At 36.3% G+C, this 25922-nt stretch overlaps 1 long non-coding RNA gene across 1 annotated transcript in view; it reads left to right on the top strand.

Annotated features, from left to right (window-relative positions):
• The first annotated feature begins 8163 nt into the window (after positions 1 to 8163).
• LOC138923950 (uncharacterized) overlaps positions 8164 to 25922 on the top strand; it is a 73850-nt gene continuing 56091 nt past the window's right edge. The window contains exon 1 of the long non-coding RNA XR_011438329.1: positions 8164 to 8493. This is a non-coding gene — a long non-coding RNA (uncharacterized lncRNA). The remainder of the gene's footprint in view (positions 8494 to 25922) is intronic.

The following is a 25922-nucleotide window of genomic DNA, read 5'->3' as shown; positions in this document are numbered from 1 at the left end:
ATTCCTGCTGTCCTGGAACTTACATTCAGAAATCTTTTTAAATTTGTTTACTTTTTACTATATTCCCACAAGAATGTAAGCTACATGACAGCCAGGACTTTGTCTTATTCTCCATTATGCAGCCAGTTTCTAGGATTGTGCCAATTAACAGGTGCTCAACACACTGTTGAATGAATGAGCCAAATTTGTAAGAGTGTTTGAAACTTTCAATATGCCTCTACTTCACTGACTTACCAGAATCCAATGCTATCCATTCCTTCTGCAAAAAATGCTGACTGAAGATCTGAAAGCGCCACGATGGTGGATTATTCCCTAGTACATCTGATTACTTTGCTCTTTTTATTTGAGCATATCTAGAATTAGTTTTGATTTTTCTCAAACTTCTTTATGACAGATGTACTACATTTTTGTTGGTGTATAACAAGTCACCATAAGCTTAATGACTTAAAACAATAAGCATTTATTATCCGATAGCTTCAGTGGGCACAGCTTAGCCTGATCTCTTTCTGGCACTCTCACAAGGCTACAATTAAGATGTTAGCCAGGGTTGCAGTCTCATGTGAAGGCTGTGCTTCAAACTCATGTGGTTTTTGTAAGGATTTACTTCCTCAAGTGTTATTGGAATGAGGGCCTCAGTTCCTAGCTGGCTACTGGTTGGAGCCCACCCTTAGTTCGTTGCCGTGTTGGCTTCTGCAACATGGCACCTTGTTTCATCAAAGCATGTAAGCCAACAAGGCAATAGAGTCTGATAGCAAGAAAGAAGTCACAATTTTATGTAGATTAATCATAGAAGTGACATCTCATCTCCTTTGCCATCTTATCTTGACTAGAAGCAAGTTGCTAGATAGCCCACATTCAAGGGGAAGGAATTAAATAACACTGTGAATTTTAGAAGGTTGGGATCGTTGAGGGCATCATAGAGTCTGCCTGCCACAACAATTTTACATGTACTATCTTAATCATTTCATTTAATTAATAATAGATGCCAATGATATATGACTGGGAAAAGAGTTTTTGGCAGAAAAACTGTTATATGTTTTGAGGAGACATAATAAAGTCAATTTGTGAAATAAAGAGATTTGAATTATGTGTGGGCTAGACCGTTGTGCAAAAACAATAACAATCTGTAATTTTGTATACAGGTTTTTTCAGAAGTGTCTCATTTCTAGTCCTATTTCAGAAATGCAAATTATAACTGGTCCATATGGATGCTTCTTATGCAACAGAGACAAATTCCATCAACCACACTCAAAAAGGTCCTGCCATTGCATCAGAAATATGAGTAGCCCACATGTTTTTAACAAACTGACTTTGGTGTAGATATTGGAAAAAAAATTCGTGGGATCCATATATTGAACAGCAACTGGGAGAAATTACCTGCTGATATGCATGCTACTCAAAGACTTACAGAAGAGTTAAAGTCATTTATCAACAGAGAAAATTGGATTAGAGAGCATCTCTACAAAATTGGAGAAATAGGCCTAAATGAGAATATGTCACATTTGCTTACAAAAGTAATGGCATCAAGGGGCTGGCCCCGTGGCCGAGTGGTTAAGTTCGCGCGCTCCGCTGCAGGCGGCCCAGTGTTTCATCGGTTCGAATCCTGGGCGCGGACATGGCACTGCTCGTCAGACCACGCTGAGGCAGCGTCCCACATGCCACAACTAGAGGAACCCACAACAAAGAATACACAACTACGTACCGGGGGGCTTTGGGGAGAAAAAGGAAAAAAATAAAATCTTTAAAAAAAAAAAAAAGTAGTGGCATCAAAATCAGAGCATGCAGCATCTAGGATCAGAAGTTCAAAGAAGAAATCACAGCAACTACTTGCAGCCACGCAGCTTGTTTCCAAAATGGCTGGTTTTGAAATCAGCAAATCCTCGAGCTCTAAAAACATAAATCTTTCATCTTTAACAGTTTAGTGCAGCTCACAAAAATTAGCATGGATATGTGATGAATTATTCAAAGAAATATATAAAAAAAACTTACATGAAAAGTGAAATTCCTTTTAGATAACATACTTTCGCAATTCATCACAATACCTTTTTATTTTTCTCTTCGACATTTTTTCAAATTGAAGTATAGTTGACATACAATAGTATACTAGTTTTAAGTGCACAACATAGTGATTCAACATTTATTTACATTACAAAGTAATTACCGTGGTAAGCCTAGTAACCATCTGTCCCACACAAAGTTATTACAGTATTATTGGCTCTATTCCCTATGCTGTGATTACAGCCTCATGATTTACTTATTTTACAACTGGAAGTTTGTACCTCTTAATCACTTTGACCTATTTTGCCCATCCACCATCTTTTTCCCCTCCGGCAACTACCAGTTTGTTCTCTATATCTATGAGTCTGTTTCTGGTTTGTTTTGTTTGTTCATTTGTTTTGTCTTTTAGATTCTACTTATAAGTGAAATCATATAGTATTTGTCTTTCTCTCTCTGACTTACTTCACTTAATGTAATACTGTCTAGGTCCATCCATGTTGGCACAAATGGCAAGATTTCATTCTTTTTTATGGCTAAGTAATATTCCATTGTATATTTATACCACATCTTCTTTACCCATTTATCTACTTATGGACATTTAGGTTGCTTCAATATCTTAGCTATTGTAAATAACTCTTCAATGAGCAGAGGCATCCATATATCTTTTCAAGTTAGTGTTTTTGTTTTCTTTGGGTAAATACCAAGAAGTGGAATTGCTAGATTGTATGGCACTTCTATTTTTAGTTTTCTGAGGAATCTCCATAGTTTTTCATAGTGGCTGCACCAATTTACCTTCCCGGCAACAGTGTACAAGGCTTACTTTTTCTCCACATCCTCATCAACACTTGTTATTTGTTGTCTTTTTGATGATATCCATTCTGACAGACGTGAGGTGATATCTCATTATGATTTTGATTTGTATTTCCCTGATGATTAGTGATGTTGAGCATCTTTTCATGTGTTCGTTGGCCATCTGTACATCTTCTTTGGAAAAATGTCTATTTAAGTCCTCTACCCATTTTTTAATCAGATTGTCTTTTTGTTTTTGTTTTTTGGTGAGGAAGATTGGCCATGAGCTAACATCCACTGTCAATCGTCCTCTTTTTGCTTGATTTCCTTTTTGTTTCAGATTTCCCTGAGCTAAAATCTCTGCCAGTCTTCCTCTATTTTGTATGGGGGATGCTGCCACAGCATAGCTTGATGAGTGGTATGTAGGTCCAGGCCTGGGATCTGAACCTACAAACCCTGAGCCACCAAAGCAGAGTGTGCGAACTTGACCACTATGCCACCGGACCAGCACCTAGATTGTTTGTCTTTTTGATATTGAGTTATATGAATTCTTTATGTATTTTGGAGTATTAACCCCTTATCCAAAATGTCTTTGCAAACATGTTCTCCTATTCAGTAGGTTGTCTTTTCATTTTGTTGATGGTTTCCTTTGCTGTGCAAAAACCTTTTAGTTTGATGTAGACACTTTTGTTTATTTTTGCTTTTGTTGCCCTTGTCTGAGGAGATACATCCAAAAAAATATTAAGACCTATGTCAAAGAGTTTACTGCCTGGGTTTTCTTCTAGAGTTTTATGGTTTCAGGTCTTACATTTAAGTCTTTAATCTGTTTTGAGTTTAGTTTTGTATATCATGTAAAAAAGTGGTTCCATTTCATTCTTTTGCATGTATCTGTCCAGATTTCTGAACACCATTTATTGAAGAGTCTGTCTTTTGTCCACTGTATATTCTTGACTACTTAGTTGTAGATTTGATGATATAAGCATAGTTTTGTTTCTGGGTTCTCTATTCTGTTCCGTTGATCTATGTGTCTGTTTTTGCTCCAGTACCATACTATTTTGATTACTATATCTTTGTAGTACAGTTTGAAATCAGGGAGCATGATATCTCCAGCTTTGTTCTGCTGTCTCAAGATTGCTTTGGCTCAATGTGATGTTCCTGATTTAGCCTATACAGTAAGGAATTCTAGAATATTCTTAAAAGATGATGCAGGCAGGGGCTGGCCCCATGGCTGAGTGGTTAAGTTCGTATGCTCCGCTGCAGGTGGCCCAGTGTTTCGTTGGTTCGAATCCTGGGCATGGACATGGCACTGCTCATCAAACCACGCTGAGGCAATGTCCCACATGCCACAACTAGAAGGACTCACAACGAAGAATATACAACTATGTACTGGGGGGCTTTGGGGAGAAAAAGGAAAAAAAATAAAATCTTAAAAAAAAAAAAAAGATGATGCAGGCAAACATTTTCCCGTTTTAGGGGAAAATATACGGGATGATATTATGTCTTATGGACTCATTAGCATTCATTAAACAAAGACTTTTACAATGCATCATTATTATAGATGTAAATTTTTTCTCAGCCTTTGATAAGTATAGGTGAAAAATATCACCTGACAGTTATAGTGCTATAATAAACTCCAAACTACAAGAAATAATTAAAACTGTAGAGTATTAGCCGACTTGGGGCCAGTTAATGAGTGCAAAGATTTACTGGACAATAGTACACAGCAGAGGGTTTGTGGTAAATGTTCTGGCAAATTAAATTACTGAAAATGAAGAATTATCTAGCTGTATTAACATAAAAAAAAAGTTAAATATGAAGGAGTTATAAAATTGAATCCAGAACCAAAAACTGTTCATGCATTACTCAAAAATGTCATAGATATAATTATATATTATATTTATAGTTGAATGAACCAACAATATTCTGGTAAAATGTTGGAGGTAAACTCCTGGAAAAGTGTATTCCTTCTTCAAAATAACTAAACATTGTTAAATAAATGTTAAGTTAAATAAGTATTAGGTTAAAATAATAAATCTTAAATTCTCTTTTTAATGTACCCTTTTAACCAACACTTTCCATTATTTGAACAAATACTAACCCATATAGCACTAGATATGAGAACTTCTGCTCATACAGCTTATAATCAAATTGGACAGCTGAATCAGCTGGAGCCTTAATGATATTTGTGAAAACAATGTCGCTGTGTTTATCCTACTGATGGTGGTTTAGCTGCTGAAGATACAAGGAAATGATGCTTTTGATGGGAACAAGAACCTCACACCTGACTCCATGATAGCGGCTAAGAGAAAAACAGCAATGTTGAAGTAATCCTTTTCATTGATCAGTGGAGAAAACATATTTTGGGGAGCACTAATATCTAATTTACAGTAATTGGTTAAAATCTGAAATCACAATAGACTTGAAATACTTGTTTTGTATATAATACCAAGCACAGAAATGTAAACTCTACTAAACTGTGGAAATGGTATCACTCACTTAAAAAAAAAGAATTTATTCCCTCTTCATCATCCATTTTGCCTTTGTCCGACTCTGTAGGACCCACAACCACTCAGCAAAAACGCATCCCTCTTGCAGAGTAATTGATCAGGGGTGGACCTGTGACCTAATTTGATCCTAACTGAGTGGAGCTCAGAGCTTTGATCCATGGTTGCGGAAGAGAAACTACTTGTCTTTTGGAAGATGTGTTATGTGGCAGGTGGAACCTAATACGGTTTCAGCTAATTTGCTACATGATAGACACCAGGCTGAAAATGAAATGCAATGGATGAGACTGGAGCGAGAACCAAAGATAAATGGAGCTAAAGGTGTGGTAAAACATCTGAAGCCAATCCTCCCTCTGAATGTTTCAGTAACCAGAACCAAAGCATGTGTAAAACAGTGTAAGTTGTATTTTCTGTTACTTGCAGCAAAAAAATCCTTGTATTGTCAAGAAGTCAAGACACAAAGAACCGTGCAGGATGACTTTAGGCTGTGTGTAGTGAGCTTCTGAGCAAGTGAACGCTATCACCGTGAGTGCCTGGTAATGACCACGCTGACTGAACCGTATCTGTGGTGGTGCTGCGGCAATGGAATGCTGATTGCCTTTGATATGTAATGGCCAGTTCTGCTGGAGACATGCAGAGTTTTTCCCTTCAAAATAATCTGTACTTCTATTTGTCAATGCTATTTTCTTCTCTACCTTGATAATTTTTTGCTAAAATGTTAAATATTTATTGAAGCTACACATAAGTGAGAATTATTGGTGATTGACCACAGCTATAACCCATAAAACATTCATCATCTTTAAATTATTGATTGATATTACAAATGTACAAGCATCATAATAGAATGAAAGTTTAGCATGTTTTTCTACTGATAAGGATTATATAGAAATTCTTCACCCACTTTTTTTCTTACTATAGGAAGCTGACAATATTAGTAAACTATATAGTTTTATTTCTTTTGATAATGTCTTGCCAGATATCAAGAAACATAAATGAGAGACTGATGGATAGGTAAAATAACGCTAATAACAACAAATATTAAAAATAATAGCTAACGCCTATGTGGCACATACCATGAGACAGGTACCATGTCAGCACTTTCCATGTTTCAGCTCATATAATCCTTATGACAACAACAAGAAATTAATATTATTATCTCCTCTTTCGAGCTGGGAAAGTTGAGACAGAAAGAGTCGAGTCACTTGCCCAAGAATACAATGCTTGAAAGTGACAGAGCTGGGAGTTGAACCCAGGCAGTCTAGTTCTAAAGCCCATGCACATAACCACTGCTCACTCTACCTGTAATCCTAGAGATTACTAGATATAGGAGAGCAGACACCTGCTGATCCACATGACTGTGAATCATGGAAAATGAAACTGACATTGTGATTTTGTAGCTAGAGAGCACATAAACTTTGTATTCTTCACTTTGGCTTACAGGAAGTTTGTGATGTGGCAGTGAGTGGAAGTTCAAAGGGAAGTAACCAAGTCATTTGTAAGATTATAATAGACAAAGAAGTTAAATTTTGGAATATTCAGATGTGGACACAGTTTTCATTAAAGTAGGTCTTCTCCTGAACGGAGGCTCTGAGGGGGTAGAAGTCTGACACTCAGTTTCCAATGATGCCAGTGAGAAAGCAGATGGGAAGGCTTTAACAGCACCAATTTGACTTCATGGAAGCCATCCATCTTCAGCTTTTACAAGATCATGTGGTTTCAACTGCCAATTTACATAATTTTAGGAACTGTGAGTGAATTTCTCGTCGAAATTTCCCTTCCAAGCCCTGGCTTATATATCCAGCTGCATGTTAGATATCTACATGTGATGGTGTAAATCTCTCTTGGTAAATGATATCACATATATCAATTTCTACTTAAAATTTTTAAAGCTTTAACTGGCTTTATAAATTAAAATGAGTTTATCTTTTCTTTTAAATGTATAAGCATTTTATAATTTTGTATAAATATCTATTTTAAGTGTTTTGCTTTCAGTAAAATGCTTTCTAACTCTGTCTAGATTATTGATATTGTCTATATTGATATCTGTCTATATTGATTACCAGTGGATTAACAGAATTGCTTTTTATTGACTAGTAAAACTTATTGCCTATGCTGTTTACCTCAGGCTTGCAAAATTAGATAAAAATTACTAGCCATGCCCTCCCCTCCAAAAAATGTGAGATGAAGCCTGGCATGATCCTTGTTGCCTCTTCCTCTCTTACTTACCACATCAAATTTGACTCAAATTCTGTCTATATCTCAATTCTGGCCTTTCTCTACAAGTTTACCACATTAGATTACAACATCACCATTTTTCTCATAGATGATTGTAACAGTCTCTCAGTATATACTCTTGCCTCTTCTTTTGTTATCATTCAAGCCATATCTTTCCCAGTCATCAGAGTGATGCTTATATGCACCAATCTTTATTTGCATTCTATAGGCAATGAACAGAGTCAGTACTCCTGAGGATGACACATAGGATGCTTTGATTTGACTCTTGTTCAGTAACCAGACTTATCTGTTATCATCCTGCATTGCCATGTTTTCTTTCTGAAAGCCATCCTCCAGATATTTGCTGAATACTTATTCCTGTAACTTCTCTCTCTCTTATTCTATCATAGTGAGTGTGTACGTGTACGTGTGGGTGTGTGCACATGAACTCAATGATGCATTGAGTGTTTTATTGTGACAATTATATGCTATGGTGAAATTTGTGGAGATATAGGATACATTTTCTTAGAAAGCTCCCCTTCTGGTTAGACTATATCTGAAGCAGTCTTTAGTATTTGGTGCCAAATTTTAAGGAATATATCAACAAGTAAGAGCATGAAAAAAATGAGAAGTCTAAAAAAGATTAGCCTGGTTGTGCTCACAATAACTCCCATGCAGTGGTTGAAGACCTGTTTTGTAGACGAAAGCCTTGGCTAAATTTGTGTAGCTTCTTGTATAACTTGGGAGAAGTCATTAGGGACATTGTAAATGTAAAAACACATTTTGATTTAGTAGGCTGCCTTGTGAGGAAGAGTTTAAATGGAAATTCACCTTAGAAGAGAGAGAGGTGGGATGAAAGAAATCCCCACACCTCCTTTCAGTCTGAATATTCTTTTAATATTTAATCCATTTTTCATTTTAAAATGACTGCCTCAGTGCATCAGTCAGAGCCTCCATTCTGGAACCATCAACAATCGGTTACAAACAAGTAAGTGCATCTTTACTTACTTTCTCTGAGAAGCGGTGCCTGTAGACCTTACTCAATTTCTTATTTTCTATGTGTTCAGATTGTGATCTCACAAGTTCTGTTGTTTTCTCTCATATCATGTGACTAATAGTATATATATAGAAAGGTGATTGATTAAAAAAGTGAAGCAAATGTCTCCTTTAAATTCTAATATTCCCCACTGACTGTTTCATTTGTTTTAAAATAGTATTGCTCCTTAAGCTTGAAGTTCAGCATGTCTAAGTTTTTTTGGTTATTTGGCCTTGGGCTGTCAGCTTAACTTTTCCTCATTTCAAATTATTTAGCTTTATTTTACATTCTAACTGTATATTCTTTTGGGATTACTATATTTTAATGAACAGGTAATTTTTTGAAATAAACATTTTGTAAAGTAGGAAGTAATGCAGAAGTAACTTAAAAAATCATTCTTAATTCTTGCACTCAGAGACAAGTATTCACAACCACTAATTTTGGTATATTTATTTTCAGTAAGTTTTCCTAGGCATATGTGTTTATTTTGAGATAGTTACTATCTTACTTTATTTATAAGTTTGTATCCCACTGTTTTAGTTAACATTATGTACTGTACATTATTACATGTAATTAGAAAATCTTCCTAAATGATTTTATCAATCCAAAATTATTAAGGATGAGATTTCTGAGCAAATTGGTTTTTAATACTTATACATAAATGCCTTTTATCCAGAAGAATGGATGGAAAATGGCTGCTCTGCGACTACCATTCTAACTAACCTGGATAAACTTAATTAGAGAAAGAGAAATTTAGGACAGAAAGTGTAAGTCAGCTCTGAACCATGCAGGATGTCTCTGATGAAATGTCCGACATCCACTAATTTCTTCTACTTCTTTTGCATCAATTTTTGTCCTGTTTCTCACCTTTAAACCTCCTTTGTCATTAACTTGCAGCTCTTTCTCAAAAATAAAATCACTTGAGCTGTCTTTGGTTCTAAATGCTACTTATATTTCATATTAATAAACAGAAGTTTCCTTAATTATGAGGTCCTAAATTAAGGATAATTATTGGACACCAAATCTTTTCTGTTGCTCTATAAAAACAGAGAAATCAGTGGAGATGTGAAAGTTGCCTCATTCTTGCCTGGGTACAGGCTCTGGAAGAGGAAGGGCCGCACACTTTGTTTCATAAACGTTAGCAGCTTAGTGCGTTGCCGGCACCCAATGGCGTTTAACAAAAGACCATAATTAAATTTGTTTATTTGGCTAAATTACTATTAAAAATGAAAGATGAGCACAGAAGAAAAAAAGAGGAGAAAAATTAGAAACTGAGTAGATAAAATGGAAGTTGGCATGTGGATGCTTTGCTGCATCTTCTTGAACATATTTGCCTTCCTGGGCTCTGTGAATGTGTGAATCCAACTCACGAAGATGCATAAACCAAATTAATGCGGCTTAGATCATTTCTGCTAAGGGAAAAAGAGGCAAACCAGTCCTCCTTTAATTTAACAATTCAACAATTAGAAAATTGTGGGTAAAATAAGTAGTTTTACATCATTTTAAAATAAAAATAATACATAGTGTTTTTAAAAAAACAAACCTAATGTAAAAATTTTTTATAAATCATTTTGACTTACAAAGCCCATTTGGAAGTAATCTAGCATCCTAATGAATGCAACATCCACTGAGGGAAAATCTGGAAAGTACAGAAAATAAGATCACTTGCACTCGTCACCTAGCAGTAAGCAATGTTAACATTTTTTTACGTCCTTTGTCTTTTTCCCATTTTTCCCAATAAAACTGAGATTATATCACACATATATTTCAATGAGAATTTCACACTTTTTAAATAGTCTTCCATATTATTTCTAAAATAATCTTGATTTGATATGTTAAAAGCAAGATATGCCAGCCTGGAAATTATTTTTATTTTTATTTAAAGTGTGTTATGCCTTTAAGTTTTAAGATATTTCAGATAATATATTCAAAAACTGGGCTTTTTCTAAAGGTTGGCACTGAGCTAACATCTGTTGCCAATCTTCTTTTTTTCTTCTTCTTCTCCCCAAAGCCCCTCAGTACATAGTTGTATATTCTACTTGTGAGTGCCTCTGGTTGTGCTGTGTGGGACACTGCCTCAGCATGGCCTGATGAACAGTGCCATGTCTGCGCCCAGGATCCGAACCAATGAAACCCCCAGCTGCCAAAGTGGAGCATGAGAACTTAACCACTCAGCCACGGGACGACCCCATGAAAACCACTTAAGATAAATTTTATGATACCTAACAAGTCAAGGGCTATCGCCAGCTGATTTTCTTACTAATATTTGGTGGTAGAGACAATTTGGACATGTAAGGGGAAATTTGACTTTTACTGTAACGTCTAGTCAGGCCTAAGATAGACGGGTATGAAGAACGAAACATTCAGAAATGGGTATATATTTCTTTTTATTTTTTATTGCAATAACATTGGATTATAACATTATATAACTTCAGCTATATGTCGTAATATATTTTGAATTCTGTGTGGATTACATCCTGTTCACCACCCAAAGACTAATTACAATCCATCACACACGTGAGCCTCATCACCTCTTTTGCCCTTCTCCCTGCCCCCTTCCCCTCTGGTAACTACCAGTCCAATCTCTGCCTCTATGTGTTTGTTTGTCATTGTTTTTATCTTTTACTTATGAGTGAAATCATATGGTATTTGACTTTCTTCCTCCGACTTATTTCACTTAGCATAATTCCTTCAGGGTCCATCCACGTTGTCACAAATGGCTGGATTTCATCCTTTCTTATGGCTGAATAGTATTCCATTGTGTATATATACCACATCTTCTTCGTCCATTTGTCCCTTGCTGGGCACCTAGGTTGTTTCCAAGTCTTGGCTATTGTGAATAATGCTGCAATGAACATAGGGGTGCATGTATCTTTATGCATTTGTATTTTAAAGTTCTTTGGATAAATACCTAGCAGTGGAATAGCTGGATCATATGGTACATCTATTCTTGATTTCCTGAGGAAACTCCACACTGCTTTCCATAGTGCTGTACCAGTTTACACCACCAACAGCAGTGTATAAGGGTTCCCTTCTCTCCACGTCCTCTCCAACACTTGTTGTTTCCTGTCTTGTTGATTATAGCCATTCTGACTGGAATGAGGAAATATCTAATTGTAGTTTTGATTTGCATTTCCCTGATACCTAATGATGTTGAACATATTTCATGTGCTTGTTGGGCATCCATATATCTTCTTTGGAGAAATCTCTGTCCAGATATTTTGCCGATTTTTTAATTGGGTTGTTGATTTTTTTGTTGTTGAGCTGCTGCATGAATTCTTTGTATATTTTGGATATTAACCCCTTATCTGATATATGGTTTGCAAATATCTTCTCCCAATTGTTAGGTTGTGTCTTTGTTTTGTTGATGGTTTCCTTTGCTGTGCAGAAGCTTTTTAGTTTGATGTAGTCTCATTTCTTTATTTTTTTTTTGTTTCCCTTGCCTGCTCAGACATGATACTTGAAAATATGCTGATAAGACCAATGTTAAAGAGTGCACAGCCTATGTTTTCTTCTAGAAGTTTCATGGTTTCAGGTCTTACATTCAAGTATTTAATCCATTTTGAGTTGATTTTAGTGCTTGGTGTAAGATAATGGCCTACTTTCTTTCATTCTTTTGAATGTGGCTGTCCAGTTTTTCCACCACCACTTGTGGAAGATACTCTCCTTTCTCCAATGGATGCTCTTGGCTCCTTTGTCAGAAATTAGCTTTCCATAACTGTGTGTGTTTATTTCTGAGCTCTTGATTCTGTTCCATTGATCTGTGTGTCTGTTTTTGTGCCAATACCATGCTGTTTTGGTTACTATGGCTTTGTAGTATATTTTGAAATCAGAGTGTGTGATACCTCCAGCTTTGTTCTTTTTTTCTGAGGATTGCTTTGGATATTTGGGGTCTTTTGTTGTTCCATATAAATTTTAAGATCCTTGGTTCTATTTCAGTGAAAAACGTTGTTGGAACTTTGATAGGGATTGCATTGCATCTATAGATTGCTTTAGGAAGTATGGGCATTTTAACTATGTTACTTCTTCCAATCCAAGAGCACAGAATATCTTTCCACTTCTTTGTGTCTTCTTCGATTTCTTTCAACAATGTTTTATAGTTTTCAGTGTACAGATGTTTCACCTCTTTGGTTTAGTTTATTCCTAGATATTTTATTCCTTTTGTTGCAGTTGCAAATGGGGTTGCATTGTTAATTTCTCTTTCTGCTACATCACTGTTAGTGTATAGAAATGGAACTGATTTTTGTATATTGATTTTGTACCCTGTGACTTTACTGTATTCATTTATTATTTCTAAAAGTTTTAGTGAATTTGTTAGTGTTTTCTATATATAAAATCAAGTCATCTGCAAAGAGTGACAGTTTCACTTCTTTTCCAATTTGGATGCATTTTATTTCTTTTTCTTGCCTGATTGCTCTGGCTAGGACCACCAATACTGTGTTAAATAATAGTGGTAACAGTGGGCATCCTTGTCTGGTTTCTGTTTTTAGAGGGATAGCTTTCAGTTTTTCTCCATTGAGAATGATATTAGCAGTGGGTTTGTCATATATGGGCTTTATTATGTTGAGGTATTTTCCTTCTATACCCATTTTATTTAGAGTTTTTATCATAAATGGATGCTGTATCTTGTCAAATGCTTTCTTTGCTTCTATTGAGATGATCATGTGATTTTTATTCTTCATTTTTTTAATGTGGTGTATGATGTTGATTGATTTGCAGATGTTGAACCATCCCTGCATTCCTGGAATAAAACCCACTTGGTCATGATTTTTGATCTTCTTAATGTATGCTGTATTCAATTTGCTAGTATTTTGTTGAGGATTTTTTCATCCCCGTTCATCTGTGATATTGTCCTATAATGTTCTTTTTTGTGTTGTCCTTGTCTGGTTTTGGTCTCAGGATGATGTTGGCTTCATAGAATGAGTTAGGAAGCTTCATCTCCTCTTCAATTTTTTGCAACACTTTGAGAAGGATAGATATTAACTCTTCTTTGAATGTTTGGTAGAATTCACCAGGGAAACCATCTGGTCCTGGACTTTTTTTTGGGAGGTTTTTGATTACTGTTTCGATAGCCTTGCTGTTGATCAGTCTATTCAAATTCCCTACTCCTTGGTTAAGTTTCAGAAGGTTGTACGATTCTAAGAATTTATCCATTTCTTCTAGATTATCCAGTTTGTTGGCATATAGCTTTTCATAGTATTCTCTTAAAATCTTTTGTGTTTCTGAGGTGTCTGTTGTAATTTCTCCTCTTTCATTTCTGATTTTATTTATTTGAGCCTTCTCTCTTTTGTGCTTGGTGAGTCTAGCTAAGGGTTTGTCAATTTTATTTATCTTTTCCAAGAATCAGCTCTTGGTTTAATTAATTTTTTTCTTGTCATTTTAGTCTCTATTTCATTTATTTCTTCTCTGATTTTTATTATTTCATTCCTTCTGCTGATTTTGGGCTTTGTTTCTTCTTCTTTTTCCAGTTCCTTTGTGTGCACTGTCAGATTGTTTATTTGGGATTTTTCTTGTTTGCTGAGGTAGGCCTGAATTGCTATAAACTTCCTTCTTAGAACCACTTTTGCTTTATACCATAGATTTTGGCATGTTGTATTTTCATTTTCATTTTTCTCCAGGAATTTTGTGATTTCTCCTTTGAATTTTTCATTGACCCAATCTTTGTTTAGTAGCATTTTGTTTAATTCCACATTTTTGTGGCTTTTATGATTTTCTTCCTGTAGTTGATTTCTACTTTCGTAACTTTGTGGTAAGAAACATGGTTGGTATTATTTTGATCTTCTTAAATTTACTGAGACTGGTTTTATAGCTTAATGTGTGATCAATCCTGGAGAATGTTCCATGTGCATTTGAAAAGAATGTGTATTATGTAGTTTTCAGATGGAAAGTTCTATATATATCTATTAACTCCATCTGGTCTAAGGTGTTGTTTAATGTTGGCATTTCCTTATTGATCTTCTGTTTGGATGAACTATCCATTGGTGTAAGTGGAATGTTAAAGTTCCCTACTATTATTGTGTCACTGTCTATTAGTCCTTTCATGTCTGTTAATAATTGATTTACATATTTAGGTGCTCTTATGTGAGGTGCATAGATATTTACAAGTGTTATATCTTCTTGTTGGATTGTTCCTTTATCATTATGGAGTGCCCTTCTTTGTCTCTTGTGATAGTTTTTGTTTTAAAGTCTATTTTGTCTGATATAAGGATTGTTACCCCCACTTTCTTTTTTCTTTGCCACTGGCATGGAGTATCTTTTTCCATCCTTTCACTTTCAGTTTGTGAGTGTCTTTAGGTCTGAAATGTGCCTCTTGTATGCAGCATATGTATGGGTCTTGTTTTTCATCCAATCAACCACCATATGGCTTTTGATTGGAACATTTATTCTGTTGACGTTTAAAGTAGCTATCAATAAATATGTATTTATTGCCATTTTGTTACCTTTTTTCCGGGTGTTTTAGTAGTTCTTCTCTGTTCCTTTCTTCTTCTCTTGCTCTCCTCCCTTGTGGTTTGATGGCTTTCTTTAGTAATATGCTTGATTTCTTTCCTCTTACTTATTTGTTTACTTATTATAGGTTTCTGGTTTGTGATTACCGTGAGGTTCCTATATAATATTCTACATATATAGCAATCTATATTGAGTTGATAGTCTCTTTAGGTTGACCTCTTTCTAAAAGCTCTACTCCTTTACTCCCCTCTTTCCACTTTTTATGTTTTTGAAATTATATCTTATCTCTTGTTTTGTGTGTCTCTATCCATTACCATCATCATTGAATAGGTAATTTTAGTATTTTTGTTTTTTAACCATCATATTATCCTCATAGGTGGTTGATCTGTTATCTTTACTAAATTTTTGCCTTTAACATTGATTTTATTGCCTTTTTTGGGTAATTTTCTCATGCCTATTTGTGGTCTTCTCTTTCCCACTTACATAAATCCCTTCAGCATTTCTTGTAGAACTGGTTTCTTGATGATAAACTCCTTTAGTTTTTGCTTGTCTGGGAAGCTCTTTATCTCTCCTTCCATTCTGAATGACATCCTTGCTGGATAGAGTATTCTTGGCTGTAGTTTTTTTTTCCATTCTGCACTTTAAATATGTCATGCCACTCTCTTCTAGCCTGTAGGGTTTCAGTTGATAAGTCCGCCAATACCCTTATCGGCTTTCCTTTGTATGTCTCTTGTGGCCTTTCTCTTGACACTTTTAGGATTCTCTGTTTATTTTTAATTTTGGACATTTTAATTATAAAGTGTCTTCATGCAGGCCTCTTTGGGCTTCTCTTGTTTGGTGCTCTCTGTGCTTCCTTTACTTTGATGTCTGTTTCTTTCCTTATGTTAGGAAAGTTTTCAGCTACTATTTCAACAAATAGATTCTCTGCCCCTTTGTCTCTCTCATATCCTTCTGGGACACCCATAAAATGAACATTAGTGTACTTGATATTGTCCCAGAGTTCCCTTAGACTGTTCTCATTCTTTTTAATTCCTTTTACTTTTATCTCTTTAGCTTGGGTGATTTCTGCTAGTCTTTCTTCCAGCTCGCTGATCCATTCTTCTGTATCATCTCCTCTGCTATTGTGTCCCTCTAGTGAATTTTTCATTTCTAGTATTGTATTATTCATTTCTGATTGGTTCTTTTTTATATTTTCCAATTCTTTGTTGACATTCTCACTGTGTTCATCCAGTCTCCTCCCAATATTAGTGAGCATCCTTATGAGTTTTGTTTGAACTCTTTGTCATGTAGATGGCTTATTTCTGTTTCATTTACTTCTTTTTCTGGGGTGTTGTCCTGTTCCCTTGCTTGGAATGTATTCCTTTGCTTCCTCATAATGACTTTTTTTCCTGTGCTTATGCTTATGTATTAGGTGAGTCAGCTATGTCTCCTGATCTTTGAGAAGTGGCCTTATATAAGAGCTGCCTTTTGAGGACCAGCACTGTGCTTCCCTCTTGTCACCAGTCTAAATGTTCCGGGAATGCCCCTGTGTGGCCTACTTGTGTCCTTCTGCTGTGGCAGGGTTACTCTTACTGCAGGTACCCAGGGAGTCTAGTCTTTCCTTCCCTGTCCAGCTCCTTGTAAATTGAGTTTGGGAGCCCCAGCACTGTTGGCTATGAGATCTAATAGCATATTCCTGTTGCAGTTTTCCTGTTAATTGGGTAGGTCCTAGTGTAACTGGTTGTTAGGCTCAGAGGCTTACAGTTGCTGTAGGCCTCAGGCCTGCAAGGCCATTGTCAGCTCTCTTAGGATTGCAGCTGAGTGGGGCTGGCCCTAGGCATGGGAGCACCCAATTGTTTCAGGCTTTGGTAGGTGGGGCTGATACTCTTTGTGGTTGTTGGTGAAGCACAGGTCTTCTGCCACTGATAAGCCCCACCCCCCACAGATCCACACACACTGTCAATACAGTACTGGCCTGTGCACACTTTCTGACCCCCTAGAGCATGTCCAATTGCCCCACTGCAGAGTCCCCCACCTCTCCACCAACAGCCCCCATAATTCACCTGGTCCTCTCACAAGCCCTGCCCCACAGAAGTGGACACACTTGCCTGCCTGTAGAGGATCAAAGTGCCCAGTCTATGCAGGCTGACAAGTAGTGGGGCAGGTCCCTAGGGTGAGCTGCCTGCCCTGGCCAAACTGGATTAAATCTGTGCTCTAGTGGGTGTGGCAGACCCCTGGGCTAAGAGGCCAGGGGAAGAGCTTCAATGGCATCTGCCAATGTCTGTGTCAGCACGGCTGAAATAGGTCACAACAATGGCTGCCAAGACTGTATTAGCCTCTGGAGAGGTCTCACCTGTCACCGAGATGCACCCAGAGCCTACCAGGTGAGTCTTTTTACAGGAAGGACTGTGCAGCCTTATTTCTGGTGATTTTAGGTTGCTCTCTGAGACAGGTGAAAGTGTGCATGGGTCATTTAAGAGCTGAGTCTTTTTGGCTTTTTTCTGATAGCTTTTCTGGGAGTATTCTCTGCTGCAGTTAATAACCAGTGAAGCCTGATAGTAGGACACTCGTCTCAGTTGTGCTGAGTCTGAAGGATGCTTAGAGTGGTAACGGGTCCCCACTCAGGACCCCACTCCTCCAGGGAGGGCTGCATACCTTAGAGTGCTCCCGCATGGCCAGCTGTGAATCTCTGTGGCTCACAAAGGTGGCTTTTTTTCTCTCCAGAAGGAATTTCTGCCTCTTCTGCCTCAGTCAGGACTGTCCCTTGTTGGAGGAATTCTTCTCATCTAGTTTTCAGTTTTCTCTTCAGGTTAATTTTTCCAAAAATAGTTGTAACCTGGCTGTGTTTGTGGGAGGAGGTGAGTTCGGTCTGCCTATGCTACCTTCTTGATGAGATCTCTGTGAAATGTGTCCAATGCTAAAAACAAGCAAATGAACAAATCCCAACACATACATGCACATACACATACATACACAAACAAATAATACCAGTAAGCAAGTGTCAGTAGCTTACACAGTTTGAGTGAATTGATGGAAGTTACTCATGTGGTAAGTCAATCTAGCAACAGCAGAGTCTTCTGCACATAAAGAACTGATGTCTTTTTTCTCTAAACCAGATATCTCAACCTTGGCCAGACGTTAGAATTACCCAACGAGTTTCTAAAATACATAGTAGTCAGAAAAGTTGCATGGTATTATTTCGATGTTCTTAAATTTATTGAGACTTGTTTTGTGGCCTAATATGTGATTAATCCTGGAGAATGTTCCATGGGCATTTACAAAGAATGTGTATTCTGTGGTTTTTGGATGGATGTTCTGTATCTATCTACTAAGTCCATCTGGTCCTTTAAGGCGAGTGTTTCCTTATTGATCTTCTGTTTGGATGATTTATTCATTGGTGTAAGTGGAGTGTTAAAGTCCTCTACTATTATTGTGTTACTGTCTATTTCTCCTCTTATGTCTGTTAATAATTGCTTTATATATTTAGGTGCTCCTATGTTGGGTGCATAGGTATTTATAAGTGTTATATCTTCTTGTTGGATTGTTCCTTTTATCATTATGTAGTGCCCATCTTTGTCCCTTTATCATTATGTAGTGCCCATCTTTGTCTCTTATTACAGTTTTTGATTTAAAGTCTATTTTCTCTGATATAAGTATTGCTACCCCTGCTTTCTTTTCTTTGCCATTGGCATGGAATATCTTTTTCCATCCTTTCACTTTCAGTTTGTGAGTTTCTGTAGGTCTGAAGTGTGTCTCTTGTATGCAGCATATACATGGATCTTGTTTTTTTTTTATCCTGTTGGCCACCCTATGGCATTTGATTGGAGCATTTAGTCCATTGACATTTAAAGTAGCTATTGATAAATATGCATTTATTGCCATTTTGTCACTTTTTCTTTTTTTGGGTGTTTTAGTAGTTCTTCTCAGTTCCTTTCTTTTGCTCTTGATCTCTTCACTTGTGGTTTGATGGCTACCATGCATCTTTTCTGACCACAAAGGTATGAAACTGGAAATCAACTACAGAGAGAAAACCAGAAAAGCCACAAAAATGTGGAGATTGAACAAAATGCTACTGAACAATGATTGGGTCAATGAAGAAATCAAAGAAAAAAATAAAAAAAATTCCTGGAGACAAATGAAAATGAAAACATGACGTGCCAAAATATGTGGGATACAGCAAAAGCAGTTCTACAAGGGAAGTTTATAGCAACTCAGGCCTACAGCAACAAAGAAGAAAAACCCCAAATAGATAATCTAAAAGTGCACCTAAAGGTACTGGAAAAAGAACAACAAACAAAGCCCAAAATCAGCAGAAGGAAGGAAATAATAAAAATCAGAGCAGAAATAAATGAAATAGAGACTTAAAAAACAATAGAAAAAATTAATGAAACCAAGTGCTGGTTCTTTGAAAAGATAAACAAAATTGACAAACCCTTAGCTAGACTCACCAAGAAAAAAAGAGAGAAGGCTCAAATAAATAAAATCAGAAGTGAAAGAGGAGAGATTACAATGGACGCCTCAGAAATACAAAAGATAATAAGAGAATACTATGAAAAGCTATACGCCAACAAATTGGATAATCTAGAAGAAATGGATAAATTCTTAGAAACATACAACCTTCCAAAACTGGACCAAGAAGATATAGAAAATTTGAATAGACTGATCACCAGTAGGGAGATTGAAACAGCAATTAAAAACCTCCCAAAAAATAAAAGTCCAGGACCAGATGGCTTCCCTGGTGAATTCTACCAAACATTCAAAGAAGACTTAATACCTATCCTTCTGAAACTCTTCCAAAAAATTGAAGAGGAGGGGAGGCTTCCTAACTCCTTCTACAAAGCAAACATTATCCTGATACTGAAACCAGACAAGGGCAACACAAAAAAGAAAATGACAGGCCAATATCACTGATGAACATCGATGCAAAAATCCTCAACAAAATTCTAGCAAATCAATTACAACAATACATTAAAAAGATCACACATCATGATCAAGTGGGTTTCATTCCTGGGATGCAGGGATGGTTCAACATCTGCAAATCAATCAACATCATACACCACATTAACAAAATGAAGAATAAAAATCACATGATCATCTCAATAGATGCAGAGAAAGCATTTGACAAGATACAGCATGCATTTATGATAAAAACTCTAAATAAAATGGGTATAGAAGGAAAATACCTCAACATAATAAAGCCCATATATGACAAACCATCAGCAAATATCATTTTCAACAGAGAAAAACTGAAAGCTATCCCTCTAAGAACAGGAACCAGACAAGGATGCCCACTGTCACCACTCTTATTTAACATAGTATTGGAAGTCCTAGCCACAGCAATCAGGCAAGAAAAAGAAATAAAAGGGATCCACATTGGAAAAGAAGAAGTGAAACTGTCACTCTTTGCAGATGACATGATTTTATATCTAGAAAACTCTAAAGAGTCCACTAAAAAACTTTTAGAAATAATAAAGGAATACAGTCAAGTTGCGGGATACAAAATCAATGTACAAAAATTGGTTGGGTTTCTATACACTAACAACGAAGTAGCAGAAAGAGAAATTAAGAAGACAATCACATTTACAATTGCAACAAAAAGAATAAAATACCTAGGAATAAACTTAACCAAAGAAGTGAAAGATCTGTACACCGAAAACTATAAAACATTGTTGAAAGAAATCGAAGAAGACACAAAGAAATGGAAAGATATTCCATGCTCTTGGATTGGAAGAATTAACATTGTTAAAATGTCCATTCTTCCTAAAGCAATCTATAGATTCAACGCAATCCCTATCAAAGTTCCAACAACATTTTTTACAGAAATAGAACAAAGAATCCTAAAATTTATCTGGAATAACAAAAGACCCTGAATAGCCAAAGGATTCCTGAGAAAAAGAACAAAGCTGGAGGTATCACAGTCCCCGATTTCAAATTATACTACAAAGCCATAGTCACCAAAACAGCATGGTACTGGCACAAAAACAGACACACAGATCAATGGAACAAAATTGAGAGCCCAGAAGTAAACCCACACGTTTATGGACAGCTAATATTTGACAAGAGAGCCAAGAGCATACAATGGAGAAAGGGGAGTCTCTTCAATATATGGTGTTGGGAAAATTGGACAGCCACATGCAAAAGAATGAAAGTAGACCATTCCCTTACACCATGCACAAAAATCAACTCAAAATGGATTAAAGACTTGAATGTAAGACCCGAAACCATGAGACTTCTAGAAGAAAACATAGGCAGTACACTCTTTGACATGGGTCTTAGCAGCATATTTTCCAGTCCCATGTCTGACCGGGCAAGGGAAACAAAAGAAAAAATGAACAAATGGGACTACATCAAACTAAAAAGTTTCTGCACAGCAAAGGAAACCATCAACAAAACGGAAAGACAACCTAACAATTGGGAGAAGATATTTGCAAACCACATATCAGATAAGGGGTTAATATCCAAAATATACAAAGAATTCATACAGCTCAACAAGAAAAAAACCAACAATCCAATTAGGAAATGGGCAAAAGATCTGAACAGAGATTTCTCAAAAGAAGATATACAGATGGCCAACAGGCATATGAAAAGATGCTCAACATCATTAGCTATCAGGGAAATGCAAATCAAAACTACAATGAGGTATCACCTCACTCCAGTCAGAATGGCTATAATTAACAAGACAAGTAACAACAAATGTTGCAGAGGGTGTGGAGAGAAGGGAACACTTGTTCACTGCTGGTGGCAGTGCAAACTGGTGCAGCCACTATGGAAAGCAGATTGGAGTATCCTCAGAAAATTAAGGATAGATATACCATATGATCCAGCTATTTCACTGCTAGGTATTTATCCAAAGAACTTGAAAACACAAAGGCATAAAGATACTTGCACCCCTATGTTCATTGCAGCCTTGTACACAATAGCCAAGACTTGGAAGCAACCTAGGTGTCCATCAAGGGACGAATGGATAAAGAAGATGTAGTATTTATACATGATGGACTACTACTCACCCATAAGAAATGACAAAATCTGGCCATTTGTGACAACATGGATGGACCTTGGGGGTATTATGCTGAGTGAAATAAGCCAGAGGGAGAAAGTCAAATACCATATGATCTCACTCATAAGCAGAAGATAAAAAAGACAAAAAAAAAACAAACCACATAGCATTGGAGATTGGACTATTCGTTACCATTGGGGAAGGGGGGAGGGGGGAGGGCAAAAAGGGTGATTAGGGTCACATGTGAGGGGATGAACTATAATTAGTGTTCGGGTGGTGAACACGATGTAATGTATCCAGAATTTGAAATATGATGTACATCTGAAAAAAATAAAAATTAAAAAAAAATTTTAAAAAATAAATAAATAAAATAAAATACATAGTAGTCTATCTCTACCCCTCAAATTGGCCTGTGGTGGAGGTTGAGCATTAGTTCATTTTAAGAAGTTCCCTGATGATCTTTATTTTTAGACAGGGATAGATGTGTTGCTTAAATGAATACTAGATTGCAAAAGTGAGTTTTCAGTCAGTAAAATATAGTTTTCTTTTTCTAATCAGAGGATAAACAAAAGGAATAAAGTGAAGGCAATTAACAGGGTAAAAATATACTTTTAATTTTTCATGTTCACCTGGGCTGATAACATGTATACAACATTTATTTATGAATTGATTTTTCAAGATTAGCCCTGAGCTAATATCTGTTGCCAATATTCTTTTTTCTTCTTCTTCTTCTCCCCAAAGGCCCCCAGTACATACTAGTATATTCTAGTTGTAGGTCCTTCAGTCTGCTACGTGGGATGCCACCTCAGCATGGCTTGATGAGCAGTGCTAAGTCCATGCCCAGGTCCGAACTGGTGAAATCCTGGGCCAGTGCAGCAGAGCTTTCGAACTTAACCACTCAGCCACAGGGGCGGCCCCTACACAACATTTGAAATGAACACAGAACACTTTTCTCTAGAAAAGTTTAAATTCAACTCACAACCTATTTCTAAATAACTTTACATATATGTTGATATCTGTTCTTTATTAATGGAAAAATCCAAAATGCAAATAATTTGTTTTTTATATTAAAAAATAAATCTATGTGCCACTTGTGACAACATGGATGGACCTTGAGAGTTTTATGCTAAGTTAAATAAATCAGATGAAGAAAGAAAATTACCATATGGCTTCACTCATATGTGGTAAAAAAATAAAAACATAGGTATGAAGAAGAGATTGGTGATTACCCTAGGGGAAGGGGGTGGGAGAAGGGTAAAAGGGGTAAATGGGTACATATGTGTAGTGACAGATAAAAACTAGGCTTTTGGTGGTAAACACAATGCAGTCTATACAAAAGCCGAAATATAATGATGTACACCTGAAATTTACATAATGTTATAAACCAATGTGATGTTGATAAAATAAAAATAAATAAATAAATTGATGTTTTTATAATGGAGACGGTAAGGTGATGTAACCTCAATAAGATAAAAATAAAAATAAATCTATGTATTTATAATGGAGAGGGTTAACTCACAGAGTCTCATATTTATCTACCAATGGCAAACAAAATGATCATTCATTTGGTGATGTTGAGAAAGTACTTAAAAATAATTATTTTAAAATTTACATTTTTTATGTTTCACAAAATAATCTTCATCTATTTCAGATTTGTGAACAACGAACAGAGGCAATGTCAAATAATTGGATACTTTTTTGGTTAAAATTTGATTAAATTGACTAGCTATTTTAAATTGGAATGATTCAAATTAAATCCTTTCTTAAATCAAGATAATAAAAATGTTCCAAGCTGATTCTAAATCAATTTTGAAAAATACTGGTAAAGCCTTCCATAATTAACTTACCCAACAAGTTTAGAGTCAAATTTGCTTTCTTGCTTCCCTATTATTGCCAACAAAAATAGTCCCAAATCCAATAAACCAAATCTTATTTCCCTATATTTTATATTAAGCCTTCTACCTAATATAATTTCCATATGTTTTATTTAGCCAATAGTTCTTGAATATTAGTGTTCATAAGGCATTCTTTAGGGGGTGTTGGTTAAAAATTTGGATTCATGGTCTCCAACCTAGAGGTTCCTAGGGATGGAGTCTAAGAATCTGTGTGTTTTAAACAAACTTCTCTGTTTATCCTGATGTAAATAATTGTGGCTGACACTTGAGGTAATGTTCATCCATTGTCCTTATCCCCAAAAAATGTTTTGGGAAGATGGTGTTGTGACGTGTACTCCAGAGTTGTTTGGAGCAAAGTTGACTGGCTGTTACTTTTATTCCCCCTGGCAAGTTCAGAGTGAAGCTTAACAAGGAATGGGGCGTCACCTGTGCCCTGTGATTTTTTTAGGGCAATTCCAACTTTTTGTTTTTCACTAAGCATTTATACTGCTTCCCTTTGTTGATGTACTTTATATCTAAAAGGCAGAGCCTTTAATGTGTATAAGAGCTAAGTCTTAAATTAGAAATATCCAGGTGAAAAATGCATGTATTTAAATTCACATTTAGATGTAAATGAATGGAATATTTTCTGGAAAAACAAGTGCAATGGAAAAAGGAATGTCAGGGTGCTGATGTAGAACATTGAGAGAGTGGGCTCCACAGGGACAGGAAAAATGGGTCAGCAAGCAAAGTCCGTGAAGACTGAAGAAGCCAGGCCTCGAAAAGACTTGCTCTGTTTTCGGTTTGGCATTCCTACCTATTGATAAGTTACTGGGGACAGTGTTTCTCTCATACTTTGAATTTTTCTGAAACGTTTTTGTGTTTGACAGCTAAAAGGAAGACAACTACCTGATTTTAAGTGATAATACCACTGAGTCACTTTAAACTTTCTCTCCCTCTTACTCCACCTTCAATCAAACACGGTGTCCTGTTGCTTCTCCCTACTAATGACTTTATTATTGACATCTCACTACCATTTCCTTACTTAGCAGTCTAGACATTTCCTTCCTGGTCTCCCTGACTGAGTCCTTTTTCTTCTGAAATTTGTCTTCCATATCAAAAGGAAAGGTACCCTCTATTGTCTACAACAGCTTTCTCTGAACTGTGTTCCTGGGGACACATTTCCACCAAATGGAATTCCATTTGAATTTGCCTATTCAAATAAGTTAGAAAAATAGTTCCTTTTCTTTGTGACTTCTTAGAGCTTTTATGTACAATATACTCTAAAGGAGATGTGCTATTCAGCGTTTCTGAAGCTTATTGACCACGAGTCCATCTTTTGGTGGAGCATTTCTTGGCCTTTAAGAAGAGTATGCATTTTTTCACCATGGCACACAAACCCTTTCAAGACCCTCCCACTGCCTATGTATCTGTGTTCTTTTTCACCACTTTCTCCCATATAGTCCACAAACAGCAATACTGAGATTATTTTAATTTCTGAGACATGCTATACTCATGTGCTTGTCCATGTTTTGCAGAGTCTGATTGCTCTGCTGGGAATGTCACCCGCCTTTAGCTATCACTCCAACCTTTACTGTGCTTTTGTGTCTTTATGGTTTTACTTCTTTTGAGAAGCGTACATTTGTTATCTCGTCCATATTATCCTCCTCTTCTCACTACATTGTCATTACATCTGCTATGTGTCTCCATTAGAGCATACAACACAATCTGTTTTTATGAATACTTGCCCTTTCTCTAGAGTTAAGCTTCCTAAAGCCAGTAACTATTCATCTTGCTCTCCCAAGAAATTTGGTCCTCAATATAGGCGAGATTTATGAATAAATGTACAAATAAATTTTCACCTCAGCTGATATTTGCTTACTGGCCAGAAATCCTAAATTAAAGTAAAAATTCCACTTGCATTCACGTTAGTGTGATTAGAGCATAGTATATTTGATTCCAAATTATTCACATCATCCAATCAAGTACCCACTTGTTTCAACCACTGGTGTCTCCTGGGCAGTCCTGGAGTGTCTACTGTATATCTGTTGGGCTTACATATTCTTGGAAGAGTGTGCTGTGTT

The sequence above is a fragment of the Equus caballus genome, chromosome 4 (assembly GCF_041296265.1).
Source record: "Equus caballus isolate H_3958 breed thoroughbred chromosome 4, TB-T2T, whole genome shotgun sequence".
Taxonomy (NCBI): Eukaryota; Metazoa; Chordata; class Mammalia; order Perissodactyla; family Equidae; genus Equus; species Equus caballus.
Note: the sequence above shows the minus strand (reverse complement) of the source record. Positions and strands in the feature narration are given on the sequence as shown.